The sequence below is a fragment of the Felis catus genome, chromosome A3, assembly GCF_018350175.1.
Source record: "Felis catus isolate Fca126 chromosome A3, F.catus_Fca126_mat1.0, whole genome shotgun sequence".
Classification (NCBI taxonomy): domain Eukaryota; kingdom Metazoa; phylum Chordata; class Mammalia; order Carnivora; family Felidae; genus Felis; species Felis catus.
Genome location: NC_058370.1, coordinates 18,916,522 through 18,940,914, shown reverse-complemented (window position 1 = coordinate 18,940,914; position 24,393 = coordinate 18,916,522). Strand labels below are relative to the sequence as shown.

The window sequence follows — 24,393 nt, the reverse complement described above, 5'->3', positions numbered from 1 at the left end:
CAAAGAATAGAAAACCGTGATTTGAAAAGATATATGCATCCTTACATTTACTGAAGCAACAAATTATGGAAGCAATCCAAGTTTCCATCAATAGATGAATGAAGAAGATGTAGTATGTACACACACATGCGTGCATGCGCGCACACACACACACACACACATACAGAAATATTACTCAGCTAAGAAAAAGAATGAAATCTTGCCATTTGCAACAACATGGATGAATCTAGAGTATGATGCTAGGTGAAATAAGCTAGAGAAAGACCAATACCATATGATTTCACTCATCTATGCAATTTAAGAAACAAAACAAATGGACAAAGAAAAAGAGAGACAAGCAAAAAAACCAGACTCTTAACTATAAAGAACAGATGGTTACCAGAGGAGATGTGGGTGGGGGATGGGTGAAACAGGTGAAGGGGAACAAGTACCCTTATCATGATGAGCAGTGAGTAATGCATACATGTGTTGAATCACTGTATCGTACACTTGAAACTAGTATGACACTGTGTGCTAATTATACTGGAATTTTAAAAAATTACCAAAAAATTAAATACAAAATGCCAATGCCTACACCGCATCCCAGATAAATTGTCTCAGAATCTCCGGAGGGATGAACAGGCATCGGTATTTTATAAAGCTTCTGAGGTGATTCTAGTGTGCTGTCAAGTAGAGTACCACCAGTACATGCTTATATGCTTAATTACCTAAATATCTAAAAAACACAACACAAAAAGTGTAACAGTTTGTGATATTTGCAAGCGAACAGGAGTTCCAGCCATATTGCTTTAAGGGAACATTGCTGTAAGGGAACAGGAGTTCAAAAGAAGAAACCTGAAAGGGGATATAATCAGCTACTGTGCAAATGTCTCCAGTCCACTGCAGTTTAGGCAAAGAAGCAGGCAGTTGCCCAAGTTATTAGAGGGGGACATGACACACGGCCACAACAAAATAATGGTAGCAAGAGCTAACGAGTCTCGGTGCAAGTGCCGTTGGGATAGGAAGTACGCATGAGGATTCAACAGAGGCCGAAGGGGAACAGGGCTACCTGCATACCTGCATGAGGTTAAATGTGAGATAAATTCCTAGAAATGCAATTGCTGGGTCAAATGGTATGTGCCTTTAAAAGTCAAAGATCAATTGTGAAAGCTTTTAAAGGTAACATAGAAAAAGCATGATGTATAGTGTAAACAAAACATCGTACTTGATAGGTACGAGTGGAGCAGGACAACGAGCTAGGCTGGAGCGAGGCAAGATGGCTCAGTGTCGCCAGGTAGTAGGTAAACAGACTGAAATAACAGAGAATTCCTCATGAGTCCAATTTTGGCTTTGCCTTTCCTATTAACTCTGTCCCCACAGCAGACACCTGAAGGTGAAAGAGGGCAGGAGTCATGTAGCTATCTGAAAGGACAAGATTTGAGGCAGGAACATTTCTGGGTTGACTCTGGATTGACTGTAGACAGCAAGGAGACCAGTATGACTGGAACAGTTGGCGTGAAGGTGAGCATTAGAAAATGTACATAAAAGTTCACGTGTGAAAAAGCTTATCTTATGCTCTTTTTAATTTAGAGGATTGACGTGCAAGGCCACAAAGTAGTTTTTACTCAATCTACACCTCAAATTTAAAGAATGAGCAAGCTGGAATGTGTCCTATATCTAACAGTAGTCCTGCTGCAGTCCACCATAAGGCAGGAAGTTCCAGAAGCTCCAACAGTAGAAACATTCCCATGGACTGGGTAGCCCCAAACCTGCGGAGGAGTGATGTTGCTGTGCAGTTGTCTACGTCAGGATGCTGAACACAGAACTTCCAGCATTATATACCATCACTGACTCTGACTCCATTTCCTCCCCTTTCTTTCCAAAAACTTCTATTCAGCACACTGAAGTTCTTAACTTTATAATGAAGACTAATACAAAAGATTTCCTTTATTTCATAAGTTTAACAACAACAGCCGACAACAACAAAATGCCAAAGTCTAAAGCTTGTGAGTGGCTTAGTAACAGAATAAACTGAGTTCACAATTTGATAAGTAAATGACCAAAAAAAAAAAAAACACACCCCAAAACCGTAAGTAGGTCACATCTACTTCAGCAAATGAAGGCTTACATTAATTGTTTGCTCGTCTGCTTTGTCTTTAGTATTATATTTAGCATTGAAAAGTGTTTCCTATTCCTGAGGGCAGCCTAAGAGTATGGTTTGGGTAAGTGGCATTCAAACAAGTGTTCTAGTTTTTCAAGTCAGTTATTTAATAAAGCAGAAGTATAAGTCTTGCACTCAAACTAAAAGCTGACCTCAGACTAAACCTGCACATCAGAGAGACACAATACACAGCTCAACTTTTATTATATCCAATAATCAGCCTAAGGTAGAAGAAGTTCCTATCAAGGCATCTAGGATTTCACCTAGATTATATATTCAATAAATATTTTTAGATTAATTAAAAAAATCATTTGATCAAAGAGCTCAGCAATAAAAACCAAGGGAGGAGAAAATAAAGAATGTTTAACCATAACACAAAGACTAAATATAGCTTTAAAGACTTAGGAGTTACAAAGTATGGCAAGAAACTTGTTAAAATTCAGAAGCATACTATTTACCCAGGAAACATGCTTTTTCCTCCCTTCATTGGTCTCTCCACTTTCTCCCTTCATCTCTTGCAGCCCTGTATGCATCTTTAAAGGTCCACTTGTTGCTTGGGCAGCTGCAATTCAGCCCTGTGAAAAAAGCAGCATCTCATCACTTTGTGAGGAGAGATAAAGTACCTTTTAGGAAGCTGAGTAACCCAATCTCATCAATCTCCTTTCCTAATTCATTTCCATCAAAACTATACACAAACAGAAAAACCAGGGCCAGAGGCAGGGAGGAAGGAGAGTAAAATGTGGTTGTAAAAATACAAACTAGCAATTTAAAACTATTAAAATTCTAGCAGAAATGAAAAAAATATAAACAGAAATAAAGCAAACTCAATTTTCTCTGATAATAGATCAGAACAAGATGATTTCTAAAATCTGTAATTTCAGGTGATTCATAAAATCAGTAATTTTAACACTCTTTCCACCAATGAGTTTCCCTGTCCCTCTTCTGGTTAAGTTTGAGATGGCTTAACAGAGAGGAAAAAATCAACGGATGTGGGCCTTACAACTTCAAGAATGCACACCATTAAGGATATGCTCTTTTCTGATGCTCTGCCATTCAAAGCCCTGGGGCTTTCCTGGCATGGATTGTAGTCGTACCAAAAAATGGTCTACCCTGTGAGTTCCAGGCCAAGGAACCATATTATCATCATCTGTGTCTCTGACCCTTAACACCGATGTTGTCCCACTCTGCCCAGGGCCAATGATGGGCACACAGTATCTCTCAGCAAATGAATGAGACAGTAACTATGTGTTTTCAACAAACCACTAGAGACGCTTCATGCAATCTTCAAATTTCTCAGGAAGCAGCTGAAAAACCACTGCTTTTGAGTTCGTTTTTTTTTTTTTTTTTCCCAAAGCATTCTCTTTGGTTGACATGCCCATTACCAATAAAATGGCCCTAAAGTGAGTATACCAGAGGCCCTCAGAACCTCAGATAGAACGGTGCACAGGCACATGACAGAGGGTGGGAACTATAGGGATCTGTGAATGTAAACACATAAAAGCACCCTTCACCAAAGTAGCTCCTAGCTACCTTTCACCGTGATTCTTAGGTCTCTAATGTTCACATCAAGCTTTTACTCTGTGTCAGGCACTGTTCTAAGAGCTTTAACTGCACTAACTAATTCCTTCTTGGTAACACCCATATGTGATCGATTCTATTATTCTAATTGCCAAGGTGAGGAAACTAAGGCACAGAAAGTTTACGTAAACTGTACAAGGAAATGCACTAAGCTGCTGTTCAAAGGCAGGGTCCTGGAGCAAACAGACACCCCCAGTAAGTGGCAGCCTCATCTGCATAACTTGTTTTCTCCTGTGGCTGTCATGGTTCAGCAGTACCATGTCTAGTTGGTACTGCTAGCTCTTGTTGGAAAATTTTCCTAATTAATAATTTATTGAAAAACTTAACTTTGAATTCTCCACAACTTAAAAACTGACCCCTTATTTTAAAACATTATCCAATGAACATAACAAAAAGGAGATCTTCCTAATTTTGTGGAAGTCAGAAGCAATTATTTTAAGCTGACTACTCACACTTACGCAAAACTTCAGCTTATAATATTTATTCCAGACACTTTGCTACGCTTTTGCCAGATCCCCTCTAACTTTGAAATCGCAAAGCCTTTGCTCAAGTAAGGCATTTATTCTCTTACACTCTAGTTCAGTTATTGGAACATGATGATGATGATGATGTCAAAAGCTGTGGATTCAATCCACTGCAGACCAGTTAGCTTTGTTTGCTTCATGTCTACAAACTCTAAGCCTGGATGGCATATTTTGAGTCCTATAAGGAATCAGGTAGGAGTGTGCAACACAACTAGAATAAATATGTCTGCTAGAGAAACAGGTCCACAAATAACACAGGGCCAGAAGCAGAACTATGAGACAAAAGCATCAATTTCATCATAAAGAAAAGCTTTATGATCACTGGTATAGCATTTCTACGTCTCTGAGCGAGAAGCTTTTTCAATGCCAGATATTTTGCCAAATCTAACCTAAAGTCCTTCCTTCAAAAACAAAACAGGTGTAAGATTTGAAAAAAAAAAAACCAACTAAGATTTTTATCACACAAGCCCACCTTGACTGATCTGAAAACAGAACCTTCTTATATCTGACACCAATTCCGCTGACAATACAAAGCACATGTGATGATTTTAGAAACTGTCACAAAAATCACTAGCAGTGCAGGACAACAAACCATCAGAAAATTCCAATTGCATATATATATATATATATATATATATATATATACACACACATACATACATATGTACATACATATACATATGTATATATATATATATATCATAGATTCTTTAAAATTACTCTTAATTTTCAAAAAACCAAATAATATACAATTATTTTAAACATAGTTTTTTTAAGTTAAATGAAGAAACTAACAAACATTAGTTCATACCACATTTTAACACAACCCAGGGCCTATTCAAGGTAGTTTTACCACCTTCTATGAATAAAAATTTGAAAACAAAATTATATTTCTCAATTGTTATTTTAGAAAGAAACCCACTTGGGATCATCCATCTTTGAGTTTTCCTGCCCACAGTTGGAAAGAACTTTCCCAACATACAAACGCTGCAAAGCCCATGGGTTCCAACAGTCACAAGGTAACTATGACAGCAAAGCCACATTTATGAGATCATAAAAACTATATGACATAATTTTTAAAAATTCACATAACATGAAATCAACCATTTTAAAGTGTACAATTCAGTGACATTTAGTATATTCACAATATCGTGCAACTTTCACCTCTACCCAGTTCCAAACCTTGTTAGTCACCCCAATATGAAACCTCGTACTCATTAAATAGTCACTACCATCCCCCTGCTCCAGGCTGGCCAACCACTAACAGGCCTTATGTCTCTATGGATTTACCTATTCTGGGTATGTGACCTTTTGTGTCTGCCTTCTTTTACTTAGCATGATGTTTTGAGGTTCTTCCATGTTGTAGCAAATATCAGTACTTCATTCCTTTTATGACTGAAAAATATCCCATTGTATGGATAGATCACATTTTGTTCATTCATCCATTGATGGACATTTGAGTTGTTTTCACCTTCTACCTACTGTGAATATTGCTGCGATGAACACTTGTGTACAAGTATTCGTTTGACTGTATATCTTCAATTATTTACGGTATATATCTAGAAGCAGAATCGCTGGGTCATATGGTAATTCTATATTCAACTTTTTAAGGAATCGCCAAACTGCTGTTCACAGTGGCTACATCATTTTACATTCTCACCAGTGAAGCAGCAGAGTTCCAATTTTTCCACATCCTCACCAACACTTCTTTTCTGTTTGTTTGCTTTGATGATAGCCATCCTTGTAGGCATGAAGTAGTACCTCATTATGATTTTTTATTTGCATTTCCTTAATGACTAATGCATGTTGAACATCTTTTCAGAAGTGTGCTAGCCATTCTTATATCTTTTTTGGAGAAATGTCCAGTCAAGCCCTTGCCCATATTTTAATTGGGTTGTCTTTTTGTTGTTGAGTTGTAAGAGTTTTTAATACATTGTGGACACTAGGGCCCTTATCAAATTAGCAAATGTCCTATCCAATTCTCTAGATTTTCTTGCCACTTTCTTAATAGTGTCCTTTGATGCAAAGAGCTTTAAATTTTGAGGGAGTCCAATTTAGCTCTTTTTTTTTTTCTTTTGCTGCTTATACATTTGGTGTCATTCCTAAGAATCCATTACCAAATCCAAGGTCATGAAGATTTACCCTTATGTTTTCTTCTAAGAGTTTTAGCTCTTACAATTAGGTCCTTGAGCCATTTTGAGTTACTTGTATTATATAATGTGAGGTTGGGATCCAACTTCATTATTTTGCATGTCAATGTCCAGTTGTCGCAGCACCCTTTGCTGAAGAGATTGTCCTTTCAACCATTGTATAGTCTTTGCACCCTTGTCAAAACTCAAATAACTATAGATATATGGGTTTATTTCTGGATTTTCAGGTCCATTCCATTGATCTATATGTCTAGCCTTATGCCAGTACCACACTTTTGATTATTGTAGCTTTTCTAAAATTGGAAAGGGTGAAGAGCCTGGGTGGCTCAGTCAGTTGAGTGTCCAACTCTTGATTTCAGCTCAAGTCATGATCCCAGTGTCGTGGGACTGAGCTCCACATTGGGCTCCATGCTAAGCATGGAGGCTACTTGGGATTCTTTCTCTGTGTCCCTCTGTCTCTCTCCCCTGCTCATGCTCTAAAATAAAAATAAATAAATAAACAAACAAACAAACAAATAAATAAAGTTGGAAAGTATGATTCTTCCAACTTTATCTTTCTTTTACAAGATTGTTTTGACTATTCAGAGTCCCTTGCAATTCCATATGAATTTTAGGATCGACTTTTTCATTTCTGCAAAAAAGGCCTCCAGGATTTTGGTAGAGATTGCACTGAACCTGAAGATTACTTTGGGTAGTATTGCCACCTTTATAATATCAAGTCTTCCGATTCATGAAGATGGGATATCTTTCCGTTCAAAGACATAATTTTACCTTATCTTAAAACGCCCTTGATAAGGTAATGCAATGATTTCCTTTAGTTGTCTCTATCTCTATGATAATCTACTAACACCCTAGAGTAATTTACAAATATGAAGTTTACACTTGCCACGGAGAACCCAATATTCATATTCCAGAGAAGGAATGTCAATTATTCAGGGTCTTATTGTTTGCTTTTGTCTACGGAAAAGGTCAGAACTCAAAGATGTTCATTTCCCTTATTTAAAATTAATTTTCATCATCCTCAGTTCCTACTAGAGGAACTGATACAGGAACCTTGTATGTTCACCAATGAGAATAAGTTGTTTAACAGACTTCATAGAATGGTATCACAAATTTTCTTTCATATACTTCAAATCCCAAAAAATTGATTATGAAATATTAACTACTTTGCTAAAGAATGTGCTCAAACATCCTTGGTTATTTAGACCTAAAAATGTCAACTATACTTGGTAGGGAGAGGTGAAAGACTTTAAAAGTCTTTTCTCTAAAATTTCTTTGCTAAAGTCTAAGAGAGTATAATTGTTTGAAGTTACAAAAGGTAACGGGCTAGACAAAATCTGCTCTTTGCTCTTGTATCAAAATTATAACTGAAGATAACATAGTAACCCAGGAAAAATAACTGTGGCTTTTCCTAAAACTAGTAATTTCAAGGAAATTATATATCCCCCAAAAGTAAAAGTCACCTTAAAACCAGATTATTTATCTGATGGGCAGAGATTGCTTCAGTTCCCATGTTTGGTGTCAACTTATCAATGCTTTAATTTATATGTCCTCTCAACACATGTGTCACATGGGACTAATAGTCCACACTGATCCAGTAATATCAAAAAGGGTTTTAAGAATCAAACTGCTCGGGGCGCCTGGGTGGCGCAGTCGGTTAAGCGTCCGACTTCAACCAGGTCACGATCTCGCGGTCCGTGAGTTCGAGCCCCGCGTCAGGCTCTGGGCTGATGGCTCAGAGCCTGGAGCCTGTTTCCGATTCTGTGTCTCCCTCTCTCTCTGCCCCTCCCCCGTTCATGCTCTGTCTCTCTCTGTCCCAAAAATAAATAAACGTTGAAAAAAAATAAAATTAAAAAAAAAAGAATCAAACTGCTGGGGCGCCTGGGTGGCTCACTCGGTTAAGCGTCCAACTTCGGCTCAGGTCATGATCTCACGGTTCGTGGGTTTGAGCCCCACGTCAGGCTCTGTGCTGACAGCTCGGAGCCCGCAGCCCGCTTCAGATTCTGTGTCTCCCTCTCTCTCTCTGCTCCCTCCCCCACTCACGCTGTGTCTCTCTCTCAAGAATAAACACTAAACAAAAATTAAAAAAAAAAAAAAAGAAGCAAACTGCTTATAAATAACTTCAATCAGAAAATACTATCTGGTTTTGAAATAAACTAGCAACTCAATCCTGGGGAAAAGACATTCAATTCCATGTGTTTTGTCATCTATAATGAAACCAAAGGCAATAAAAATATCTTTTGGCAGGTGCTCAGGGTCAGTGCCTGGGCAGGGAATGTTAGCTAACGCAAAGTTAGAAAGTCTGATATTTGTTTTGTTTTTTAACCAGAAAGTTTAAGTTGAAGAGGTCAAGGAAAAAGGAGGCAAAGAAAAAAATAGACCTGGACAAGAAATGAGGGCAAAAAGATAATCAGATAGTGAGGTAGCAGACAGACAACAGTCCAGGGAGGGGGAAAGCTGCCTAGGGGGTACAGAGAGTGAACTCCGTGCTGGCTGAGTCTGCTGCCAAGCATCCAAGGATCCCTTCAGCAGTTTCCAGCAAAGCTGGTCAGTGTAATATCCATGGTCAACTCCCTCTTCACGGGATGAGTGTTGCCATAAATTCTTCCATAACATGACAGGTGGGGGGCACCCTCTTCTTTGGTCCTGCCACTGCCTAATGAGGGCCCCCACAGTATCCCTTCCTCTAAGAGTGTTTTCAACAAGCTAACTGAGTAAGTACTTCTTCCTCCCCATTTCCTCAGCTCTGTTTACACTCAGTTAACCTGAACTGTGTGTCAAGATTCAGGAGACAGATGGGAAAAAGGGGCGGTGCCCAAGGAGATGGGATAAAGGCCACATTCCCCTTGGTTGGTGATGGCACAGAGGGAAACAAACTCTACAAGGAATGAGGCTAGGTGACGAGGTGCTGTGTCCTGTTCTGTCACAGAGATACACATCCTAGACCTCTCAAATCTAGAACTTACAATTCCTGTTCTTGAGTAATTTACACTGTATGGATAATAACACATGTATGGTAAGCACTTGAGTCTGGGGGGCGGGGAAGTGTTGCTTCCAGTTATCAGATGGTGTATCTCCAAGAGGTCATGGGTTTTTTTCACTTGACTCGTATCAGAAGAGCAGTCACAGGCTGCACAGCCAGTGCTTCAAGTCCTGCTGGAGCTCCTTACCCCAGAAGCCCCAGCAGAAGGGAGCCCAGATGGGCACTCAGGCAACACTTGCCGCAGGGCCGGCTGGGGTGAGGAAGGACCCCCCCACCCTCTCTCCTCTCTCCGGGTGGTCAACGCTCAGCACTCTGAGGAACCTGACACAGCTGCTGTGATTTGGTCTCAATGTGGTAGTGGCTGTCTTGGTCCCTGACTGGACGCCCTGAGCTCTTTCGCTGCTGAGCTTGGTCTTTCTTCTTTCTTTCTGTGAAAGGAGCTTTCAGTTCATCTTCAGGCCTGCCACTCTGTGCCCAGGAACTGAACTCCTGAGGCATCTGCCCTGGACTTGGCCAGCCGCTTTAGTTTTATTCTCTGCTCTCTTTGTGGTGGTCTTGGTGACAGGCTCCTAGAAACAAGCCCTGAACTGCAGGACAAATGCCTGATCTTCCAACACTGCTACATAGGAAAAGAGAAGCAGGGTGCACACTGGGCTTTATAACACAGCTACAAGCTAACCATTCCTGATTTTAAAATAGCCCAAGCCTGGGGGGCATGTGGGTGGCTCAGCTGGTTGCATGTCTGACTCTTGATTTTGGCTCAGATCATGATCTCACAGTTCGTGGGTTCGAGCCCTGTATCAGGCTCTGCACTGACCATGAGGAGCCTGCTTGGGATTCTTTCTCTCCCTCTCTCTCTGCCCTGTCCCTCTCTCTCTCCCTCTCTCTGCCCCTGTCCCTCTCTCTCTTTCTCTCTCTGCCCCTGTCCCCCCACTGAAAATAAATAAACTTAAATAAATAAAATAAAATAAAATAAAATAATAATAAAATAACCCAGACCTGGACATATCTTACATGTCCATACATGAGGATGGGGAAACAAACCTTGCTATTCACACAACAGAATACTACTCAGCAATTAAAAAGAAAGAATCGGTTGCTGATATGCATACTATGGGTGAATCTCAAAATCATGTTAAGCAAAAGAAGCTAGACATAAAAGAGAATATATTATATGATTTTGTTCATATGGAGTTCTGGAAAAAGTGAAATTAATCTATGGTGGTAAAAAGCAGAATAAAGATTACCTTTGAATGGTGAAGACTGACAAGAAGGAAGCATGAGGGAAGTTTTCTGTAGTTAAAAAAAAAAGATCTACATAGTGACTGGGGTGGTATTCACATGGGTATAAATATTTGTTAAAACTTATTGGACCATACATTTAAAATCTGCACATTGTGCTGTATGTCAATGATATCTCAATTTTTAGAAATAAAAAGGCTCAGGGGTGCCTGGGTGGCTCAGTTGGTTAAGCATCTGACTCTTGATTTCAACTCAGGTCATGATCTCACTGTTCATGGAATCGAGCCCTGTGTGGGGCTTGCACTGAGTGTGGAGCCTGGGATTCCCTCTCTCCCTCTCTCTCTCTGCCCTTCCCCCATTTGCTTATGCACTCACATGCTCTCTCTCTCAAAATAAATATACATTTTAAAAAAACGTTTTAAAAAGGCTCAAAAGTCTTCATAAAAAATGGCAAAAAGACAGTTTTCCATCATATTGCCCTTATGTGGCCGACCGTATAAGGAGATAATTTGAGGTATGCAAATATGCCTTAGACAAAACAAAGATACATCTCTTTAAAGTAGTGTAGAAATTTATATCATTGTATACATTTAGCTCTTAAGACTGAATTACAGGGGCGCCTGGTTGGCTCAGTCAGTTAAGCATCTGACTTTTGATTTCAGCTCAGGTCATGATCTCACTATTTGTTAGATCAAGCCCCGAGCTGGGCTCCGCGCTGACAGTGTGGAGCCTGCTTGGGCTTTTCTCTCCTTCTCTCTCAAAATAAATGAACATTTTTAAAAAATACTGAATTACATAAAGAGTTCCCTCAAATTTCTCTCATTCTAACATCCAAGTTAAATATTTTAAGCATATTTTAAGAGCAGAAGGTATGCTTTAGAGGATGGAAAGGCTAATTTGATATTTTTTAATGTGTGAAAAAATTTCCTGATTATAAGAGCAACATGCATTTAATATAGGAAAACTGGAAAATACAAAATAGATAAGACTACAGGGGCAGAAAACTCACATAATCCAAATCATAAGCATAAAGAAGAAAATTAAAAGTCATCTGAAAAAATATCAACTATCCAGAGATAAGCACTGTCAACATGTTGATACATATAATTTTAACCAAACTGGGATCACAGTATACACATTACTTTTTTCCTCCCACTTAAATATATGGAATAGGCATTCTCCATCTCACTGAGCATTATTCCCATTTTTTATTACTACTGAAGTTAAATATTTTCATGTGATCACTGGCCATTCTTATTTCTCTGTGAGACAACTTGGCAATTTAAAAAATATTTTTTTCCTGATTATAGTATACTTACTGTAAAAATCTAGAAAATACAGAAGAGTATATGAATACAGGGGACCCTCACACAACCCAAGTTATAAAAACAATTACTATTAATTTTTACTTTCCTTTGCATATACCTTCTTATAGAATTGATATTCTGGATAAATCTGTTTTGGAGTATATATTTTTTTCACTTAGCATCCCTAAAAACCACATAAACATTTTCCCTATGTCTTTAAAGTCTATTTTTGTTAGCTTCATTTTGTTCATAGAATTTTGTTAGCTTCATAGATGTACATAATTTAACAATTGCTCAGTGTCAGGCACTTGAACATGTTCATTTTGGTTTACTGTTTACTTACTTTATAATGTGGAGATAAATATCTCTATATAAATTAGTGTCTTAACCTATGATTATTTCTTTGAGATAGACTATTTTTAAATCCCTGGGTTAAAAAGTATGAATATTTATTTTATTTATTTGAAAGAGAGAGTGCGTGTGTGAGCAGGAGAGAGAGAGGCAGAGAGAGAGAATCCCAAGCAGACCCTGCACTGTCAGTGCAGAGCCCAATGGGGGGCTTGAACCCATGAACCATGGGTTTATGACCTGACCAAAATCAAAAGCTGGACGCTTAAACAACTGAGCCAACCAGGCACCCCTGGAGATGGGTTTTCTATGTTGGAGGTAGGATCCGCAGGTCTTCTGGTAGACTGAACGTGCAGGACAGAGTTGTTAAGGATGACTTCCAGGTTTAGGACTTCAACAACTAAGTTCTTGAAAGTACCATTTTACCAAGATGGGGAAGACCAGAGATCAGCAAGTTGTCAAAAAATACCAAATACGAAAGCAGTGCTTTTGCTCTGGACTAATTTTTCATTTAAATTCTAGATCCTATAATATGCTGCAAACACCAAGGGCAATCACATAATTTCTCTCTCCTCTTCCCTACCAAGTAACAATCTTCCTCAGGCACAAATGGTTACGCATTTTTAATACTGTGCAATCAGTGCCTCAGAAGTCATTAGACACAATTAGGCTCTCAGTGCTTTTAATGAGGTCCACCTATAAATGACAGCGAAACATCAACTCTAGAAACCTAGGTCCATTACATTCAGTAAAACTAAGGAAACAAGAATCCTAACAAAATGTACAATGTCTTGTGACTACTTTTCACATGAGAATTATTTTGATCAACTCTTGACTGGTATAAGTAACACCCAAAATTCAGTGCACCATAAAAGAGATTTCAGAACTCTTTACATGTCCCATCTGTGTGTGTGTGTGTGTGTGATTTTCTAGTATCCTGGAAATGAGATCTCACCTCACCCTGCATCTGTCCAGCTGTGCTTCCCAAAGTACATAATGGAGCTTCAGCTACCTACTAACTATGCAGTTGAAGGACTTCCTATAAAAGATTACCCACCACTAAAGGCAAGGGCAAGAACATCCCCTGGGGAGGCCACCATGAAAAATTAATATAACTTATCTATGGTCTTTGTGAATCAAACACAAACATGAGGAATTACATTCTTCAGTCTCCAAACAGACTCTGTTCAGAACAAAGCTTCTCTAGGAACAGTATGTGGAAAGCCATAGAAAAGAAGTCTTAGGTGGGAAAAGGGTAAGGAGAGGGGTAAAGGGGCAAACTTTACTCTTCACACTTGCATATTTTTGGCTATTATAAGTTTGGCTATGTGCTACTCACACAATTCTTAAAAAGAAAAAAAGGGAAAGGTTATTACACAAAATCTCCACTTCCCAAATTTTTGTAGTAGAAAAGAGTTTCTCCAAAGTAATGAGAAACCTGTACTTGTTTCATGTTACAATTACTGAATAAGTAATGCTTGTTACATAATTACTTAAAAAGGATTACAATTGTTGATCAAATAAATGAATTCAAAAACTTCTATGTGGTACTTACAAGGCACCAAGCACCATGCCATCCTAGACTACCTCCCACTTTCAGACCACTTGCTTCCCTTGCTGACTTCCTCTGTTCCAATAGCCTCAAGTCCCACCTTACATGCCAAGAATTCTCAAAGCCAGTTTTCTCTCAACCACAGAGCTGGCTGCCTACCAGATATCTGCTCTTGGATGGCCCACTGCCTCACAAGCTCACTATGTCCCAAACCAGAATCATCATCTCCTTCAAGACCTGATCCATTTCCTTTATTTCATGTTTGATTGCAACTTTAGAGCCACTCACTCATGAACCTGAAATCTCCATGATGGTAGTGATGTTTTATCCAGTGCTATCATCCCTTCTGCCTAGAACAGTGACCGGCACACAATAGATGATAAATATTTGTTAAATGAATAAATGGTTAAAATTTTATGCTATAATATTAATTACAAACTTAGAAAACTAAAAAGATCTTGGGATGTTTCCCTACCCAATGCCAAAGTTTACTGGAAAGGTGACACAATGGAGGTCCACAGACAGAAACTAGACTGCCAAAGACAATGTACAGCTGGCCAGAATGTTACCTGGAAAAAAACAACCAGCCAACCAACCAACCTGTACTTCCAGAGAGGGCCCAAAAGTTCCCCATAAGGTAACTACCACTCCTATAACAGATAAGTTCCTACATTTATATTATATGCCCTTGACCCCCTAGTCTATAGTTAAACATCTCCATCACCAGAGGTGTTGGGCACAGGCTGAGGGCATTTTTGCACTGTAAGGGTGACTATCCTTAACTATCTTTAAAGCCCTTTTGAATTTTGGGACTCTATAATTTTGTTTATTTAACTATATGTACTTTGTAATTATTTAACATTAAGGTGTTAAATCGAATAGATACAAATATTTGGAAAATTTTAAGAAGAAATCAATTAGTTAGCATGTTCATTTTTTAGATATGCTAAAAAATGGAACCTAACAAATGTTCTTGAATGTATAACCATTTTTGATCATCACCAGGCCACTGGTGAATAATTTAGTTTCAGTTGTGTTGTTTAATGTAACTGTGCTTCCGATTTCAAGTTCATGAGTGAGTGGCTCCAAAGTCACAGTCAAACAGAGAGGAAATAAAGGAGCTCCTTGTTTTATTTCAAATTTGAATTTAAAGGGCTGGTTACATCATTGCACTGTTACAGATCAGAGTGTCCCTCAGTACATATCATTTTATTAATGAAGTTATCTGTCTTCTTTCAGGTAATATATCAAGGATGAGATTTTGTTGTACCAATAAAAGTACTGGATATATCTATAAAACATCCAAAATTTTGCATTTTCCTTCCCGCAGTTTTAACAATGTTATTTAGTACTGTCACATTGTTGACATGATCCAGGGTACTGGTGAAAGCTTTCTGTCCCCTAAATTGCAAATGCCATAGGGCAATACCCTGTCTCACCTGTTCACTGCTATATTTCTGGTGCCTAGTATGTCTGACAAATACTAGGTGGTCAATAAAAGTTTGCTGAATCAAATAAATAACAAAATTTCATTATGCACATATTCACCTCAATCCTAGTTGTAATTTCAGCAAAAAGGACATCTGTAGACTAACAACTAGTAATAAGAAGTCCAAATACATTTTGAGCAAAGGCAACATTTGAATAAGAGGGTTTCAAGATGACCGATTTGAAAGAAAAGTACTCATTTGTTTGACAAAGTTCTGCTATGGTTGTTGGAAAATTTGATAAATCTGTGGACACAACTTTGAATGTTATTAAGCTACTAAAACTCCACAGCCTTCCTTTAAAAAAGACTGTGAAATCTAAAAAGAAGTAAAGGATAAAAACAGTTTGCTTTGTTGAATGGTTATGTACCAGGTACTGTGCTTGGCACCTTACACGCTTATTTCTTCTAATCCTCACAAATACCCTATGAAACAGATGTTTCATCTCCATGTTACTGATAAGCAATCACAGAGAGGCAAAGGGACCTGCCTCAGGCTACACAGTGGCAAGGCAAGGATTTCAACCCAGAGTATTGTTCTTAACCACTTGGCTATGCTAACAGAGTCAAAGTTTCTTATCAATCAGATAAGAATCCTCTGAGTGGGATTCTCCTAATTTAACATCTAGTTACAGTACTCAAATTTCATGACATATTTGGAAGATGCTGTCTTTACTATTTAGGAGTCATAATTATCTAAACATATTAATCAACAGTGCCTAAGTGATCAACTCCTTGAGACTAGCAATACTTGGGCTTTTGGTTTGTTTTGACAGAGCCAGACTCAAACTGTGTTTCATATACAGTATTTGGAATGAAAACTTAATTACATTTGCCTAGTTAAATTGTGGACATACCATAAAAGCTTCAATTATGCACCAGCATAGGTTCAGAATATTTAGTAAAGAACAAATTGGAGATTAACATTAAATTCACCCAGAAAAATCTACTGCTTAGTGCTGGAAATGTTGTGCTTCTTGATCTGGTGCTGGTTATACGGATCCATTCAGCTTGTGAAAAGTCACGAGCCTCTACACTTATGCTCATTTCCCCCTATGTATATTACTTCAACAAAAAGGTGGCAAAAAAATATTCATCTGTTAGGTTACAAACTGAAATATCACAGATGAGATGATAAGATATCTGGAATTTGGTTTAAAAGACTAGAAGATGGGGGGGATGGGGGGTGGGCAGAAGACCATGTGTGGTGGTAGGAAGGATAAAGAAGAGTAGAAAATAAATGAAACTAGATCATAAAGATGTCGATATTGTCGAGATTATGTGATGGGTTCATGGAGGTTTATTAATACATTTTTGAAAATTATTATAATGAAGAAAACTGTTAAAGGGAAGGCATGATTATTACTGCAACTGAGCTTGCACGTGAGCAGCCGAAAGAACAACAAAAGATCTAGTCGACCATGGAAAACCATCATCATGGAAAGGGAGGAAATTAATGCATAAACTACAAGAGCAACATGTCAACCTGTCCCTCAGATGCTCAAATGACGAATTTGGGGCTCACGGGCTTTGAGAGTGCAGGGGGAGGGGTTTTTTTGATATTCAGTGGGGAGAATACTTTCCAGGGTGTGGCCACACCTACTGTATTCAAAACAAAAGGAAAAGATGGTCTACAGGTCTACACAAGCAAAATTTAAGGGACTATATAACTCTGTGAATGTGTGTGCACACACACAGGTTGTGATAATTCCAACAATCAAGCTATAAATTGCCATGACTCGGGCACTGGGTGGAATGCACTTTGAAAGGGACTCTGATATCCTCTCCCCTCAAGAACACTACATCCGAAAGGCCTGCTCATAAAAAGAGAACACTAGTCAATTTCTAAGCACAACCTTTGAGCTCAGAAGGTGCTTAACCTACAGAATGATTCAAAGCAAAACTTCTCTTTTAAGACCTTTAGCAGAATACTTGTTCTATTAATCCTACAGCTTTGAGGAAATAAGAGCCTATCTCACCAAGAGGTAGGGAATCCCTAATACAGAGACGACACTCTATTAAGCAGATCACATTGAGCTCTACAAAATAAGTGTAAATGCCTTTGTCGTCAAATTTTGACATAATAATCATCCCTTAAAACACCCTAAAAAAGTCCTGGACATAGTGTTATCTGCTTTGTACAAAAACACCTGTCTCCTAAGCTAAAAGATTGAAAGCTTGCAGAAAAGGGGGATCAGATGCTCATGACCTCCCCAACCTGAGTTCTACAAAACTCACTTGCTAATCTATTACTGAAAGGCTGGCAGCTGCAGGAGTATCTTTCAGTTGAGGAATGTAATTTCAACAATGCATCCATTTTCTCCAAATTCCAACTGAGTAAAAAAAAAAAAAAAAAAAAAAAAAAAAAAATTGGATGCTCCATAGCATTTCTTATAAAAGAATTTTATCAGTAACACTATACTTTCTAACCAATGTTTTTAAAAACTGTCTCTTTAGTTTCTCTTTGGGTAACTTTCCTGTATACAAAAGTATGCTAGATTAATAATAAAAAAAATAAGTGTTCAGTATAGCTGGTCACATTATCAAACGTCCACATAACGAGAAACCTGAAAAGATACTAAATATGTTGGATAACAGCTTGCCGGGCTGGAAAAAAGGGTCCAATTAAATATGCATGGAGAGATACACAACCATTTGGAAGATGGTAGAAATAGCACCACTCTTGTTTTCCTCATTTACTTAGTGTGGAAGGAGATGAACCTCTGGGAATGGGGTCAAGCACCTCATCAGATAGTATCTGTTGGGGGCTCTGACGGGTACGGTTATCCAGACACCAAAGGATTTGTTTTCATGAACAACTCTAAAAACTGTGCCTCCCTACTCAAGCATGACTGGATAGACCCACAGCATCAGCATCACCTTGGAACTGATTAGAAAACTGGAATCTCACATTGCACACAGACCTATTGAACCAGGATCTTCATTTTAACCAAATTCCCAGATAATCTGTAGGCACACCACAGTTTGAAAAACATGGGATTAGGGGATTACTGTCAATTTGAAGGGAGGTTTCCACAGAGCTTTTTGTGGGCCACCCTTGTTCCTCATTTTTACTGAGGACTCACATGAGGATATTGAAGAGCCCTCATCAAATCCCAAGTGACACTAATCTAGAAGAAAACACTCAACAGTACAAGCACCTCTTAGAAGAAACTAGGCTTAACAGCAGATCACATGAAAAGATATAAGCAACTAGGGATTTGCTAAGGAGGGGGGAAAGTAATGCCCACTTGAAGGTATGACTGCAAATCAGACCACTTATGGAGAATTGGGTGCCAATCTGGCCACATATTATAACAGAATGACTGACAGCCAACGGCAACCACAGACAATGGTGAGAAACTGATTAAGAAGGAGAAGGCTCTGGAAATTCTTTCATGAGGAACGGCTGGACTGGAGGATATTAAACCTGAAGATGAAGTGACTAAGTTGGGACATCATGGTTGTATTCATATATTTGAAAGACTGTCTCAAGATAATTTCATTCTACAAATGTGTTTTTGAGCACCTCCTAAGTGCCAGGAGCTGTGCCAAGAGCTAAGGACGCAGAAAGCAAAAATCAGAACAGATCTCTGATTTTCTCAAGTTTCCTGACCAGGGGAATAAACATGACTGTTGCTCCAGAAAGCAGAATTACGGTCCATGGAAGGCGAGTGGAAGGACAACGGCACCATACAAAGAAGCCCTTCTGGCCAGAGGGCCCCAGGTTAAAAAGGAGTGGACACACAGAAGTGGCCAGGCTCCCCAGGGCTGAACAGAATGGGTTAGGAAGGGGATGATCACCTTCCAGGGAAGAGCCCAGGGGACTGCCAGGCCAATGCTAATATTTCAGGGATGCAGGATAACTTGGACCAATACTATTAATCAAATAAATACAAGATTTGTTCCAAATTATACTGCATTCAATTTAGCCAAAAACAAATTATTTTTTAAAGCTTAATCACAACTTAAGAGTTTCAGTTAAACTTTGTATGTAAATGTCAATGTCTAATTTCTCTTTTAGTAATAATTTTTAAAACTAGGATTCAATAACATTTATAGCAGCACTATCAATAATAGCCAAAGTATGGAAAGAGCCCAAATCTCCATTGACAGATGAATGGATAAAGAAGATATGGTATACATATAAAGTGGAGTAGTACTCGGCCATCAAAAAGAACGAAATCTTGCCACTTGCAACTACGTGGATGGAACTAGAGGGTATTATGCTAAGCGAAATTAGTCAGAGAAAGACAAATATCATAGGACTTCATTCATATGAGGACTTTAAGACACAGAACAGATAAACACAAGGGAAGGGAAGCAAAAATAATATAAAAACAGGTAGGGGGACAAAATATAAGAGACTCTTAAATATGGAGAACAAACAGAGGGTTACTCGAGGGGTTGTGGGAGGGGAGATGGGCTAAACGGGTAAGGGGCATTAAGGAACCTATTCCTGAAATCACTGTTGCACTATATGCTAACTAACTTGGATGTAAATTAAAAAAATAAAATAAAATAAAAAACTAGGATTTAATAAAAATCCACATTAACATTTTAAGTGACAACCCTGCTTAATGACTCACTTTAATTGTTATCTTGCTTCTCTCAATAACCCCTAAAACTACCATATTTATGTTCTTTGATATACCTTCAGAGTTGCTCATCTCACTTCTAAGAAATTATCCTAAAAAAATAACAATTCCTTTCCCTCTGCCAGAAAGAACAAATGAGGGAGGGATGGGCAACTAGTGTACAAAGACGCAAATAAATAATGTTTATAAAGAAAAATAATAAATAAACCACTTCAATGTCCAACAAAACTGCCAATCTGTTTCATGACATGAAGCAAGGTAAATAAGTAATAATATTCAACAAGTAGGAGAATGCTTAAGGTAAAGTGATAAATTATTAATTATGAAGGTTAGATAGCAACATGGAAACACATTCATAAAGACAAGAACACAATATAAACTGGTACATTTCCAGCTATATAAAATTCATGCATGCATGCAACCAAAAGTAGGAAAAAAACTTTAAAAGTTTACTTTCTAGGGTGTTAGGATTCTTTTTTATTTAAAATTTCTACTTCACTGTTGACTATTCAAAAAATACTTCCACAATGAATGCATGAGGAGCTAAAATAATTTTAACTCATAAGTGTAATAATTTGTACATTAGCAAGAAATAAAATAACAAAGGTGACACACAGTTTGTGTTGAATTGGTTCTTTGTCTTTTATAAAGCTATTTAAGTTCATAAACAAAGTAAAAGATAATGAGATTCATGTTATGAAAAGTGCTTAACATTTGTGAAAAGTAAAAAGGACTTTGTACAGCAGCCGCCCGTGAACTCTGGGTAAAAGCAAAACTAAATTTCTGGATTCTATTTTGCTTTTCACCTTATTTGATCTCACTTAACATCATTCATGCCAAGTTGGGTTTTTTTCCTCCTCTTTCCCTGTCTCTTCAAGTTCACAGATGTGAAGGAAAAAAAAATATACAGCCCTTCTTTTACAGTCCTTCCCTGTTCTCCCAGCAATGCCATCAACTGTGGATTTCTGTGGCTGCAGACAGAATCAGATGTGAGGGATATCTGGCTACCATCTGTCGCCACAGAGATCACCAGGACTGGGCTGACTTAGGGCCAAGAGATTTGGGTTCAAATTTTCCACATATATAACAGAAATACTACTATTCACCCCAAAAGGTGATTGTACCAGGAGAAAGTCCCTAGCACATGGTGATGCTCAAGAAATGCCTACCTCGTACTTTTTTCCCCACCTTCCACTATATACATATAGACCACAGACTGTCAGTCCCTAAACCCTTGGGGCCCTGTGAACTGGGGGAGATGTCCTAGGCAGATCCGTATTTAAAAAAAAAAATTTTAATGTTTACTTAAGTTTGAGAGAGAGAGAGAGAGAGAGACAGACAGACAGACAGACAGTGTGAACAGGGGAGGGGCAGAGAGAGGGAGACACAGAATCTGAAGCAGGCTCCAGGTTCTGAGCTGTCAGCACAGAGCCCGATGCAAGGCTCAAACTCATGAACTGAGAGATCATGACCCAAGCCAAAGTCGGACGCTTAACCAACTAAGCCACCCAGGCACCCCAAAGCAGACCCGTATTTTAATTCCTCAGTCCAAGCATAGTTAATGAGTCCAGTTTTATCCCAAGTTAATAATGGTATCCAAGTCACTAATCTCTTGGGGGCTGGGGGAAAGAGCAGCCTCCCAAAGACCCATCCTTCCAACTGTGCCACTGTTTCAAGTGCAGAGTTGGGCAACAGGGCACAAAAACTTAATCTCCAATACCAAAAGAGCTATTTTAACCTCTGAAAGAGTGGGAAAGAGTGTGGAGTAACCAACACCCACCCCCATCCTCCTGCCTTTCTCTCTCCCCACCCAACTCCCAGGAAATGAGGACACTGAGGTCCCTAGAGAGTGTGTACGGCAAAGCCAGGACTGAGTACAGCTATCTGCCTGCCAGTCTAACTTTAACTACCACCGCCACCCCTCTCTCCCATTTGATCCGTGCTACAAGCTGCCCAAAGGCAAATCAAAAGTTTAGCCCAGCCCACCATGATGGCATTAGAATTTTATTGGCTTAAGATGGTCATGTGGGGTCTGGAGGGGCACCAGAGAACAACTTAAGTCTAAAGAACTCTTAGAGGTTTAGTCTCTTTTTATTGGGTCTAGAGACCTAGAAGGACCTCAGTTCTACTGTAAGTACCCACCACGTGCAGGGCACTCTTCTAGTGCCCTGGTGAGTTGCAAAGAACAATCTAATTCTTTCTTTTCAAAAAAAAAAAAAAAAATATATATATATATATATATATATATATATATTTTAACGTTTATTTATTTTTGAGACAGAGAGAGAGCATGAACGAGGGAGGGTCAGAGAGAGAGGGAGACACAGAATCTGAAACAGGCTCCACGCTCTGAGCTGTCAGCACAGAGCCTGACACAGGGCTCAAACTCACAGACCACAAGATCATGACCTGAGCCTAAGTCGGATGCTTAACCGACTGAACCACCCAAACACCCCTCAAAATTTATATATTTTTAAAGTTTATTTAGAGAGAGAGAGCACATACTCACATGAGCGGGGGAGGGGCAGAGAAAGGAAGAGAGGGAATCCCAAGCAGGCTCTGTGCTGGTAGCACGGAGACTGACGCGGGGCTCGAACCCACGAACTGCGAGATCATGACCTGAGCTGAAATCAAGAGCCGGATGCCTAACCGGCTGAGCCACCCAGGAACCCCTCAAAATTTACACTTTAAGAAAATCAGAGAGCTAACTACGAAACACAAGAGAAGGGCATTGTACATAGAGCTTTACCCAGCAAAAAGGTGCTAAAGAAGCAGTATAATCGTGTATTAAGAGTTCAAGGTCTGGATCACACTGAAACGTGAAAATTGGGTAAGTCTCAACCTGTCTAAGTCTCAGTTTCTTCACCATCAAAATGAGGTGAATAATAGCATCCAGTATTAGAGGTACCTTTATTAACCAGCACTGCTGTATTAAACTAAATGATATGCATAACAGTCCTTGGCACAGCGGCCGTCATGCTATGAGGGCTCAGTCAATGCTAGCTTTTATTATCAGACCCAAATGAAGTTGCTTACCTCTTCTGTGGCTAGCAATCAACCTCTATGGCCTTACTGGCATTGCACCAGCACCCCAGGACTTAAAAGCCTGTGTTTTCTTTAAGGAGAAACATATTATAATATTACCAAATATAACAAAGTACTTTACTTTTAAGACCCTGAGATAAAAGGAGTCCATTAAATAGACATTTTAGAACCTCACTCAGAGGCGGGTTTCAGCTGAGAGTAAATTTAACAAGAGATTGAGCCACCTGAAAAAGTTAACAAAACCTTGGGATGATCTATGAGAATCGCAATATGTAGAATAAGGAACATCTGAAAACACCAGCTATCCATCCTCTAGAACAAAGGGCCTGAGGGATGAAAGCGAAGATAGCTGCCTTCACGTACTTGAAGGGTGGTTGGTATACGTTGTATATGGTGGGGGAAACTAAGTAAATTAAATGGGTCAAAGGTCACAAGACAGATTACAGCTTCCTGTGAGGAAGAATGTTCTTAGGCTAACAGAGAGGTCCCCCCACATGAGAAGGGGAGTTGGTGTCTCACCAGTGGGCATACTGGAAAACCCTATGTCACTTCCTATCTGAGAGTCCGCAATCCTAATGTCTTGTTTGGACACCAGAAGTAAACGTAAGCAGAATCAATAGAGAGTGGCTCATGCGTGAGCACTGCTCACCCTAATAACAAGAAACGCCTGAGAAAGTAAGATGGGGGCTCAAAGTCAGGCCACTGTTCTATATACTCAGGCAGTCTCATTTTATTTGAGAGATGTCTATAGTTAAAACAAATAACAACCTCAGTGTTTTTTTCCTAAAAAATAATCAGCTCCACACTATACCAAAAAGGCACAAGGACAAACTGTAGCATTATTCTGAGTAATCAAACTAAGTGTTGCACTTAGTAAAAGGTGTCTCTGATTTTTACTCAGTCAGGCTCAGAACACTGAACACTGAAAAAAGCAAGAAAGTTTCTAAAACTCAAGCCACTGGGAAAAGGGGATTCAATATTTTATTTTCTTTGTTCCACCTGCAAAACAAACAAAAACAAAAAAAAAAACAAAAAAAAAAAAGGATAAAGTGGGTTTGGAACTTAGAGAAGACAGAAAGAACTCAAAAGGGTAGAAGAAGTATGGAACCACAAAAGACCCCAAATAAACAATCCTGAAAAAGAGAAACAAAACTGGAGGCATCATGATTCTGGATTTCAAGCTGTATTACAAAGCTGTAATCATCAAGACAGTATGGTACTGGCACAAAAAGACACACAAATCAATGGAACAGAACAGAAAACCCAGAAATGGGCTCATAACTACATGGTCAACTTATCTTTGACAAAGCAGGAAAGAATATCCATTTGTTATCCAACAAATGGTGTTGGGAAAACTGGACAGCAACATGCAGAAGAATGAAACTGGACCACTTTCTTACACCATACACACAAAAATAAATTCACAATGAATGAAAGACC

At 38.9% G+C, this 24,393-nt stretch overlaps 1 protein-coding gene across 13 annotated transcripts in view; it reads right to left on the bottom strand.

Moving 5' to 3' along the window:
- ZHX3 (zinc fingers and homeoboxes 3) overlaps nt 1–24,393 on the bottom strand; it is a 129,521-nt gene that overhangs the window by 66,556 nt on the left and 38,572 nt on the right. For 11 of the 13 annotated variants that reach the window (XM_045053618.1, XM_045053609.1, XM_045053611.1 and 8 more), the window contains one exon: nt 2,599–2,715. The gene's annotated coding sequence lies outside the window, so the exon portion shown is untranslated. Of the gene's footprint in view, nt 1–2,598; nt 2,716–5,164; nt 5,638–24,393 lie in introns of those variants that run through there. The other 2 variants (XM_045053610.1, XM_045053613.1) reach the window with 1 other exon arrangement.